Here is a 12,104-nt window from a genome sequence, read left to right as displayed (position 1 = left end):
ATGACAGTTTACAGTTGGCTCGGGATTCGAACTCGGGCTAGAAAAGCAAAAGCAGCACCGAAAGCAGTGAAACGCACAAACTTCAACTCCATATAATAGATTTGTTAACACTTTATTTATTTATGTATAAAGGTGAGCTAAAAAGGCTGCTGCTATGAGTTTGCTTTGTGTATGACCTTCTTTCTGTTTTAATTTATAATCTTCATTAAATAAAGTTTTTTGTTTTTTTAAAGTTACAAAACAGACAAGTCAGGAGACGACGATGGTTCACGAGCGAGCGGTATTCAATGACAAAGGACGGACTATCACCGAAACAGGCCCGGACTGTGGGGTCGGGGGCACACGTGGCAGGTGTCGGCCCCCGACATGCGGTGTACATGCCTATTTACAAAGGGCCCCAATGCGCTGCGTGCGCAGGCCTTTAAAAGCCAGCTTTTCGTAATTGTGTGAGGGGCTGGCCCGGAAATGTCAAAACGAAGGTTACTGACGTTGAAATGAGATAGAAAATAATGTATAATCAGTTATGAGGTTAGTTAGCTACACAATACCGAAAATTCGGTTCGATTCCGACAACTTTGAAAATTTGACCTTTGTGACCTTCAAAGGTCGAAGGTTCTGAAATTTGTTGGAAAACTTGTATTTCATGATGTATGTGATAATATAAAAACATGTACGACATTTCACCCTTTCAGGAAGCGAACAATGTAATAAAACCATCAAAAATCGACTTTTCTAAATTTCGTGACCTTGACCTTGACCTTGGGGCGAAAATGAAAAATCGAGCTCCGTGGGGCTAGACACGACATTGGCCTAACCAAATATCGAAACCCCTGTCAGATTCCACCAAACCCCTCGGAGAAGATGTAGCTTGAACTCGATTACCCCCTAAAAAGACATCTTTCTCGGGCGTGGCTCCGCCCACAATGGCCGCAATACGCCCACTCTAGGCAGGACACAACTAGATCATGATATCACCCTCCCACCCAAGTTTCATCAAGATCGGATGATATCATCGGGTAGTTATGCTGTCGACAGACAGACATAGACACACACCCATGCCGAATATAGTGGTCACTCTGTTTGATAACTCGTGAACCAATAAATGGTGGTGTGGTGGTTGGGTGCCCGTGCTGCTTAACAAGCCGTCGCAGAGTTATCTGTGACCTGTGGCCTCAGAACCAAAGGTCGGTAAGGGTCAGAGAAGTACCCTCGTGATAAACCCCGATCCCGCATCCATAACAAAATATTGTAAGGTAAAAAGAGCCATTACAAAATGGGTGGTGATGTCCGTCGGTCTGCTAACATTTCAGCTTTTTGCCTCTCCTCCCTTATTACCTTCGCTACCAAAGGTGGATGGAGGGTATGTTTTCACCGCTGTTTGTCTGTCCGTTTGTCTGTCCGTTTGTGAACAACATATCTCAAAAAGTCGTGGACGGATTTGGACGAAACTTAGTGGACAGGTTGTGTGTCTGACAAGGAAGAATCTATTCAATTTCGGTGAAGATCCGGATCCGGATCCAGCCAGTATAATTTTAAAAGTGATTCTTCACCATTGAGTGATATGGCCAACCAGGCGGAGGTATGGTATGCTCTCTACCGAGTGCCGTTCTAGTTTTTACTGTGCCGATTATTTTGAAAATGACCGTCAGATCCTCTCAGATGTATTATTTAATTAACAGTTCGATGTCTTTCCCATTGAAACACATATAGAGAGCGTTGTTACAAGCGTTGTGGAGCACTGTTCATATCTGGTGGGCCATGAGTGGATTATTCACGTGGAATTATTTCACAAACGATAGCGAGTTAAATGCGGCACAAATACTCCACGAGTTAACCATCTGATAGTGATATCAAGAGTGGTACACAATGCCAGTTAGGGTTTATATTTATGCCATGACCCTTCAAATTGGATGTTTGAGGATGGAAAACCGCTCGGATTTCCAGCGCAAAACTTTCTCAATCGATGACGTCACAGTAGCGATTACATACTCCAAGACAAAGACTGAAAGAGAGACTGAACAGAAAGACGTCATTCGTAAATCTGACAAATAGGATCTTTGTTGGCATTCGCAGGATCAATACAAATGCAGCATTAATTAAATGAGAAATATATTAACCAATGAAAACCAACAATCAAAAGTTAAATTGTGGGTGGAAAGCTTGGGTGGCTTAAGAGGACAAAAACCAGGACAGTCATCTATAAAAGCCGAAGATTGGCCATGCCATACGAAACAAAATATGGCGGAATTTTGACTGTAGAGAGTTGCCAGATTAGAAAATTGAAAATATCGTATTGGATCCACAAAATTATCGTCCAGAAAAATGATCATACAATGTCAAATCTTAAGCCTAATGCTAATAATAATAATAATAACTGGAAGAGCACTCAGTAGAGAGCCTGGTGAACAGTTTAAGTTTTGTATCCCACTGATTGGCCGGATCTGGATTCGGACCTGAACCAAAATCTAATCGGCTTGTTCTTGTCACTGAATCAACTCGTCCACCAAGTTTATTCATAACTCGTCCATAACTTTTTAAAACATCATGTTACATATCGCTTTTCGCTCGATCTCTCAATGGTGAAGAATCACTTATAAATTAAATAACTATTGTAGCCAAATCGAAATCTACAACCTCTCCACCAAATATTGTAATCACCAAAATCGAAACGATTAGTCCTTTTCACACACACAACCACTCCACCAAGTTTCGTCCAAATACATCCACAACATTTTGCGATATCCTGCTCTATATCATTTTTGGCCATGTCACTCAAAGGTGAAGAATCACTTTAAAAATTCTACTAGCTGGATCCGGAAGCAGATCTTCACCAAAATTGAATCGATTCTTCCTTGTCAGACACCCAACCGGTCCACCAAGTTTCGTCCAAATCCATCCACAACTTTTCGAGATATCCTGCTATGTATCGTTTTTGGCCCGATCTCCCAATGGTGAAGAATCACTTTAAAATTTCTAGTAGCCGAATCCGGATCTTCACCAATATCTAATCATTTCGTCCTTGTCACATACGCTACCTCCCTGCCAAATTTCGTCCGAATCCGTCTACAATTTTTGAGATACAGGCAGTCCTCGCTTAACGTTGTAGTTGCGTTCTTGAAAAGTGCGACTTTAGTCGAAACGACTTTAAGCGAATCCAATTTCCCCATAATAATTAATGTAAGTAGGGGGGTGGGGGGGAGGGGGGGGGGTAGGTTCCCGATACTTTTTGTTTTTTCACCAGACACAAGGCGTTTGAAGTTTTAATAAGTTTACTACAATAAGTTAACTATGTACTGTACTCACCGATGATGATAATGAAGCTTCTTTGAGGAGGTGGAGTCACTGAGATGATGAAAAGGCTGAATCGTCCACCTCTCCCTCGGATGATTCCTTCAGATCTTAGTTAAATGTGCGGCGCAGGTAATAAGCCTTAAAAGCTGCAATCACACCTTGATCCGTCGGTTGCAAAAGTGCCGTTGGGTTCGGAGGAAGGAAGACTACTTTGACATTATCGCACATATCATCAAGGTTGATTGGATGGGCAGGTGCGTTGTCGATCACCAACAAAATCTTGAATGCAATGTTTTCCTTTGCGCAATAATCCTTCCATTCAGGGACTGCATGGACATTTAGCCATTCAGTAAACAATGCTCCCATAATCCATGCCTTCTTGTTGGATTTCCAGCTGCACCAGTACCCGAAATGTGGCCGCTTCACCGGACATATTAATATTATGCAAACTAGTGAGATACCCGTGCCAGAAGCACGGGTGGGAGGCCAGAAACAAACAGGCAATGCAGATACGGCGAATGCTAAAGCATTAAACCAATAAATTCCACATTCCTGTGGCACCTTCAGTCGCACGTCAGACATGGACAGCAAGTTCGTGAAGGACTTCCATGAAAAACGCACCCGTTCGCAAACAAACGGGTATGTTCACGTATAGAAACATCGATCATGGGTCCGTGGCGAATCTGCATATGGCCATCCGCGAAGATCACGTTCAGAAAGTAGAAACCATCACGGCATGTCGTCATTCACTTGAAATCGATATCTCTTTTTTTATTCCAAACAACATAACTCCAATCACAAATTAATCACAAAATAAACTTTTAACAACATTGTTAATGTTTCCTTCATTGTAAAAACTACCAAGTCAACAGTTAAAAGGATTTTGAGCCGATAGGTGTTACGGCCTTTGCAAGATCGATGGAGAAAGCGACCTGTTAGCATATACACCGCCAAAATAGCTATGTGGAATTCTCTCATGTAGAGATTAAACTCATGTCGTTTGAACTTTGGCCGAGGTCATTATTTACTTTTAATGATGTTTATATACGAATCAAAAAGAAAATAATTGGTTTTGTGTCGTCCTTTCCGCATATCTCGTGGCATTGTGAGTTGGAGAGACGACCGTGATGGTGGGGAGGGGGTTGGCATTCTCTCAAGCAGGGATTCAACCCATGTCCTCAAAAAAGGTCTTTGTCCGAGGTCACCGAGTCCGATCGATGCAGCCGATCGGTGCAGCGATGGGTCGGTGCAAGTTTCCCGACACTTTATGATGCGTGGAAAAGTAGGTTTCCTGACACTTTACGATGCCTGGCAAAGTAGGTTTCCCGACACTTTACGATGTGTGGCAAAGTAGGTTTTCCGACACTTTACGATGCGTGGCAAAGTCGGTTTTCCGACACTTTACGATGCATGGCAAAGTAGGTTTCCCGACACTTTACGATGCGTGGCAAAGTAGGTTTCCCGACACTTTACGATGCGTGGCAAAGTAGGTTTCCCGACACTTTACGATGCGTGGCAAAGTAGGTTTCCCGACACTTTACGATGCGTGGCAAAGTAGGTTTCCCGACACTTTACGGTGCGTGGCAAAGGAGGGTTCCCCGCACTTTACCATGCGTGGCAAAGTAAGTTCCCGACACTTTACAATGCAGTCCTGTAATATGTATGGGTAGATGTCGTTATAATGAATAATAGCACGATGTCAAACGAAAACGTGCGCTAATTAATCTGCAACTTAATAACGAAACGACTTCATGAGGTCCGATGTAAAGTGGGGGTTGCTTGTATCTTGTTCAAAAACAAACAAACAGACAGACAGGACATCCACCTTTGGTGGCGGGGGTAATAATAGCGTCGTCACAGTAAAAGTAATTGTCCAACAAGATTTTTTTGCCATCGACACACTTCTCCAATGATTAGAGGTATCGTTCAGTCCCACCTTGTTGACGACGAGTCGACGACAAACAGTGGGTGCCTGCCTCTGAGCCGGCAAGCTTCACAGACCGAAGTGACATCATGAAAGTTCATGTACTCTTCACGTGTCATCACGCCTGCGTGGAAAAAGCTTTGTGATGTGTGACGCAAAGGTCATAATCCGCAAAGCAGTCGGCAAAAAAATCTCAGGAAATTTAAAGTGGAATTTAAAGGTCAAGTACTTTTTTGACTTGCCAGAAAAATATAAACAAGTAGGGACCCGTGGAGCATCCACGCAATGTAAAATGTGATTTCAAGTCCTCAACTTCCCCACCACCCCCTTCCACACAAACCCCAAGTCATCAAGCCCCCCTCCACAACCAAAAATCCTCAAACTCCCCCTCCCAACTCTATCCTATCTTTGCACCCGCACTCCCTACTCCCTCCCCCTCCCTCCCCCACTCCCAACATCCCAGCTCCAGCTCTGTCCTCCCATGCTCATTCTCCTCCCACTCATAAAAGCAAATGGGCGTTCCCACATCGAATCATCAAAATATTTAATGCTTTAACTTCAACAGCAACAACAACACCAACAGGCATTTTAAGGCCATTTTCCCTGCAAGAGCGGGGGTTAGCCTTGCGGGCCCCATGACAATCTTCTCCATTTTGCCATATTTTCTGCATCTCCTCTTGTTGACCCCCTTGCCCGCATTTCTTCTTTAGCCAAGTCTTTCTCGGTCTTCCCCATCCTCTACTTCCTTCCACATTCATTTCCATCATTCTTCTCAACCAGTCACTTTCATCCTTCCTCAACACATGACCAAACCATCTCAACCTGTTTCCCTTTCACAGCATCCATCACAGGCTCTATTCCCATTATCTTTCGCAATTCATCATTTGTCTTCCCCTCTCTCAACGATACTCCACACATTCACCGAACCATTCGCATTTCCACCCTTTCCAGCCTTCGTTTCTGCTCTACGTTCATTACCCATGTCTCGCTCCCATTAATCACAACACTTCTCACACATGCAGCATACACCTTTGCCTTCAGCTTCAACGACACTCCCCTCCTCGTCAGCATGCCACTCACTTCCCGAAACTTCTTCCATGCACATCTCACTCCAGCAACTGTTGCCGAGTCTGATCCACCTTCTCCATTCAACATGTCTCCTAGGTAGCAAAATGTTTTCACACCTTCCAGCTTCACGCCATCTCCAAGATCCAACTCAACATTTCCTCCATCTGCAGCTCCCTCTGTGCACACCTTACACTTGAATGTAGCTGCCACACTGGTTAATGACCCTCTCAGTCCACTACCTTTTTGATGAACCCACTCAGTGCAAATAGTACATTGAACAGAGTTCACTCCAACACCCTTCCTGCACACAGCACACAGCCACTTCCCAGTTCTTTCCACCTCACAACATGCTTCACCACTTGCCATCACCTTCGTTTTTCCAATATTCTGCTTCAGACTTTTTGTCTCCATACATTCCTTCCACTTGTTCATCTGCTCCTTCAGACCATTCATAGTTTCCGCAATCAACACCAGATCATCTGAATACAACAACCCCCACGGTAAACCCTCCTGTACGTTCCGAGCCAGCACCTCCATCACAGCTACAAATAGTAGTGGACTTAGTACTGACTCCTGTTGCACTCCCACCTTCACCTTAAACTCACCACTGTTCCCGCCCTTCATCCTTGCAGCTGTGCGTGCTCTCTCGTACATTGCCCTCACTACTCTGATCAACCATTCCTCCACTCCTAACTTCCTCAATGCCCATGTCACTACTTTGCGTGGAACCCTATTGAATGCTTTCTCCAGATCAACAAACCGAAGAATCAACTTCTTCCTCCTCTCCATGTATTTCTCCTGCAACTGCCTTTCAATAAAAAGCGCGTCTGTCGTTCCTCTTCCTGGCATAAATCCAAACTGCATTTCGTCGATCTTCACTTTCTTCCTTATCCTCCTCTCCAACACCCTTTCCAATACCTTAATTCCATGCTCCAATAACTTTATCGCTCGGTACGAGCCACACTCCAGAGGGTCACCTTTCCCCTTGTATAGAGGGACGAGGGTACTCAGTTCCCAATCCACTGGAATGCGGCCTTCTTTCACCACTAGATTACAGATCTCTGTCATTCTCTTCACACCCCAACTTCCTGCTGCCTTCAACATATCTCCCACAACTCCCGTCGGCCCTCCCGCTTTTCCACTCTTCATTGCTTTTATCGCTTCCTAAACTTCCTTCTCAGTTATCTTCTCTGCCGGTCCTAAAACTGGGTTACTCTCTATGTTGCCATCCCATTCATTCTCTGTATTCAACAGCATTTCCATATATCTTTTCCATCTTCCTTTAATTCCATCTGGGTCGACAACGATTTGTCCCACTTCATCCTTCAAGCAACTCACCCCCATCACATCACACCTCTCTTTCGCTATGTGCTTTGCAATCCTGAATACTGCTTTCTGACCCTCTTCCGAATCCAAGCGTTCTCCGAACATTTTCCTACATGCCTCCTGCGCCTTTGCTACCTCTTTCTTTGCAGCCTTCTTGGATGCCTTATAACTTTCATGCTCTGCCTTTTCTGCCCCCATACCCTTCGCCTTCTGCCACTCCTTGAACTTCTTCCTCTTCTCGTCAATCCTCTTTCCAACTTCTTCATCCCACCACCATGTTTCCGAGTGCCTCGGTGGTCCTTTTGTCCATCCACATACCTCACCAACGGCTCCCAGCAGACTAGCTTTCTTTGACTTCCATCCACTTTCAAGCTCAACCACAGCATCCTCTACGATACTCAGCCTCTCTTTTAATGCCTCCCTCACTGTCACCTCTTTCAAGCGCCACACCTTCATTCTGGGTTGGTACTTCACCCGCCGAGCTCTCCTCGCACCTTTCACCCTTATGTTGCAGACAACCAAGTGGTGCTGTGAAACAGCCTCCTCCCCCGGGATCACCTTTGTGTCCCCGAGGTGCCCCCTATCTCGCCTACGCACCATGAGGTAGTCAACGGTTGTCATCGACCCACCTGACGTGTATGTAACAAGCTTATTGTCTGCTTTCTGGAACTGACTATTACAAATCAACAAACCAGCTCCATCAGCAAACTCCAAAATCCTTTCACCTTCTCCATTCCTCACACCATATCCGTAACCCCCATGAACTCCCTCATAACCATCTATACTCCTTCCCACATATCCATTTAGGTCTCCTCCTACCACAACAACTTCCTCAGCTTTCACGTTTTCCATCAGCTTCTCTATTGCACACCAGAACTTGTCCTCTTCATCGCTTTGACCAACCTGCGGAGCATATCCCGAGATGACGTTCACCAAGAGCTTTCCAATCATAATTTTCACCATCATCAACCTTTCACTCACTTTAGTCACACTGTCTACAAACTCCTCAGAAAACAGGACACCAACACCACTCACGTCTTCCGCACACCCTTGCCACACAAACTTGTATATCTGTCCCTGCCTACCCTTCACAATTCTCACACCACTTCCCTTCCATCTCGTCTCCTGCACACAACATATGTCCACTCTTCTTCTGACCAATACTTCCACCTCTTCTCCTGATCTCCCTGTCATTGTCCCTACATTCCATGTCCCAAACCTCAGAAACCGATCTCCACGTGGGGCATCAGACGTTTCGTCATCATAAATGGAGTGATCTCCACCCTTGTTTCGATTGGGTTCCCCACCTTGAGTTTGGACGAGAGGGAGTGAGGTCCCCCACGGGGTACGTCGGGCTGTACTCTGCCCATATGTAGTTGTAATTGTCATGGTTCCCTTTTTGAGGCAATGTTTTAATGGCCGGATGCCCTTCCTGACGCCAACCCTTTTCGTCGCCTCTTACGACACGCAGGGATACGGTGTACCTATTCTAAACTGGGGTACACACGGGGTCTTTAACCTCAACATTGCATGCTAACACCAACATCACAGAAACCCATCATGGTCGCCTGTCCAACTCACAATCCCATGAGATATGCGGAAACCCCATGGCATTGCAGCTCTCAAGTGACCATGAGCAGACTAATTGTGGCAATAAATGACACAAAACCAATTATCTTCTTCCTGATGCATATATACAAATAATTAAAAGAAAGGTCGACCAACTCCTCTCCGCCCTTGCTCCCACAGCTTTGTCTGTGCTCTGTCCCTCAAATATTCCTGCAGGACGCACAAGATGCGTCCTGCCAGCAACCCTCTTCTGGTGAAACTGCCAAAATCAAGACTCTCTGTTCACCTTCACTCTTTCATCCCTCTTTTTCCCGCCTCTTTCTCAGTTAACTGCCTCCTCTCCCGCAGGAGAGGAAGGGGGTGAAGAATGGAGTTCATCACCTTTTCGTTGAATATATGCTGGTGAATGTGCCGTTTATCACGTTTCTGAGTTAAGTGTGATGCCAATCAGGTAGAAGAAGAAGCCGTACTGCCAACTTCGTACACTTCCGGAATTGTTTGATTTATTTGTGTTCAAATGTCTGGTGATTGTTTTGTATTTATTTATGCGAATGTGTACTTTTATATAACTGTCATTAATTTTAAAAAGGCTTAGGCACTATCGAGCGATTTATTTTTTTTAATCCAAAAAAACGAACTTTTTTATTTCAGAATTTTTTTTTTTTGCCTAAAACATTCCAAGGCACCCACTGATGAACCTCTTAAAGTTTGACGAAGATCCGTTCAGCCATCTCTGAGAAAAATGGTGACACAGACACAGACAGACCCTCAGCTCTCTTTTATGGTAGATTCTCGTCTCGACGTCACTCTGTACTTCCGGGGCGGAGCTTCGCTGGCCTGACTCCACCCACAAGTCTAACATCATAAAATCAAATCGCCGCCATTTTGGTAGCTACTTATAGGCCTGAGAGGCCTCAGATGTACATTTGAAGATTGAACAATGCATCGTCTATCATGAGATGAATGTACGCATAAGAAAGAAAATAGTCATGATTAACATTTGAAGTCTTTTATTTGAAAAAGAAAATTTTTACCTGTCCTTTTGGTTTTCGCTTCATTTTTCAAGACTGCATCGTGTGAAAACACAGGATTCGTAAAGAAACTATTTCACATGTGCCTGGACATGTAATTGTCATACTATGTGAAGTAAATAAACATACGTGGCAAGTTAGAGGCGACGAAAAGCGGATTTGTATGAATAGAAAGCCTGTTTTATTAGGTTTACTCTCCAGGAAATGGAGAGTAACCTATTATTACTGCTAGAGTTTTTCTTACTAGGGCATGCCCGTACTATATATATATCTAAAATTATATCCCCCCCCCCCCTCTATTTACATGAAATGGTTTGGTCCAAAGCGAACGGCTTGCGAGTACGGTGACAATCCCCCCCCTCTATTTACATGAAATGGTTTGGTCCAAAGCGAACGGCTTGCGAGTACGGTGACAATCCCCCCCCTCTATTTACATGAAATGGTTTGGTCCAAAGCGAACGGCTTGCGGAGTTTGGTAAAGAAATGTGGCCGTTTATTATTAGTTAATTAGTTTTAATTAGTTTTAAAACATAGTTTAACGCCAACATAGTTTGCCAACGTGAAATAAATGAATACGCTCTCAAATGTGCCGTCCGAGGCAGAGTCTGTTCGCCACGTTCGGCACACGTGATAGCTCGCTGCTCTCTGATTGGTTGAATCGTTTTTTGGACATAGCTCGGTAACTACTTGTCCGATTAATTTCAAACCTTGAAAAGGCACATCCTCGGGTCCCCAGCAATATACCTGGCAAGTTTCAAGTATATCGGACCCGTGGTTGTCGAGAAACAGCGGTCACAGACAAACAAACAAACACACACACAGACACACAGACACACAGACACACACACACACACACACACACACACACAGAGATTACTGGAATTATAGATAGATTATTATTCTGCCGCCCTATTTTGCACCTCCGAAAACTTCATAATTAATGTTCTCAGCAACCGCTGGTCGGATTGACAGGTAATTTTCATCAAATGATCGTCTCGGCTCGTATAATTTTTTTATGCAAATTATGACGTCATAGGTCACGTGGAATGGGCGCCATCTTGTAAAACACATTCAACTTTGCCCCTCTCTATCTCCGAAACGGCTCAATGGAAAAATTTGACGAATGGCTCATTCTAAAGAACTCTTCAATGGGAACAAAAGACATGTGTATCGAGTATATTAAAAATGCTAACGTTAAGAGGTTAGAATTCGTCAAACAAAAGATTTTATCACCTGAAAATGGGATTTTTTTCCCAGATGCTTAGTTTAAAAAAACTCAGAATGCAAAAAAATTCGAAGTCATACGTCACATGGTTCGACCGCCATGTTGTTTTTCGTGAAAAAACACAAAAACCCCTTTTGTTCCGCAATGGCTGAACGGATCGAGCCCAAACTTGGCATGCATATTCGCATACCCATGACGAATAAAAAGGTTAGCGAGCACGACGTCATCCGACACAGGGTTTCAGAGTTATGACGTTTTAAAGCTCAAACTAGAAATGTTATCACCTCCATAATTTGTGAAGATATCGACTGGAAACTTTACAGAAATGTTCCTCATGGGGGTATGTTTCAATGTTACTTGAGACGTTTTGACAAGTCACATGGTTCGGCCGCAATAAATAATCGAAGGTAAATTTTTAAAAGCTTCTAACTCTTGAACCACTGCATTGATCGACTTGATTTTTTAACGCAATGTAGCTCTCATCAATCGGAAGAAGTGTGCAAAATTTCAAGATGATTCGATGTACGGTCTCGAAGCTATAAGTCTTTATTGTTGAAAGAAGAAGAAACGCACTATTTTGTCCTTCCAGGATGTGATCACGATAACGCGATCTCCCGCAGTCATTTGAACCTCAAATAAAATTCCAATTGAAGATCTGTCAATAGAAGAG

This window comes from Myxine glutinosa, chromosome 4 (assembly GCF_964187855.1).
Source record: "Myxine glutinosa chromosome 4, kmMyxGlut1.1, whole genome shotgun sequence".
Lineage (NCBI taxonomy): Eukaryota > Metazoa > Chordata > Myxini > Myxiniformes > Myxinidae > Myxine > Myxine glutinosa.
This window is presented reverse-complemented; position numbering follows the sequence as displayed.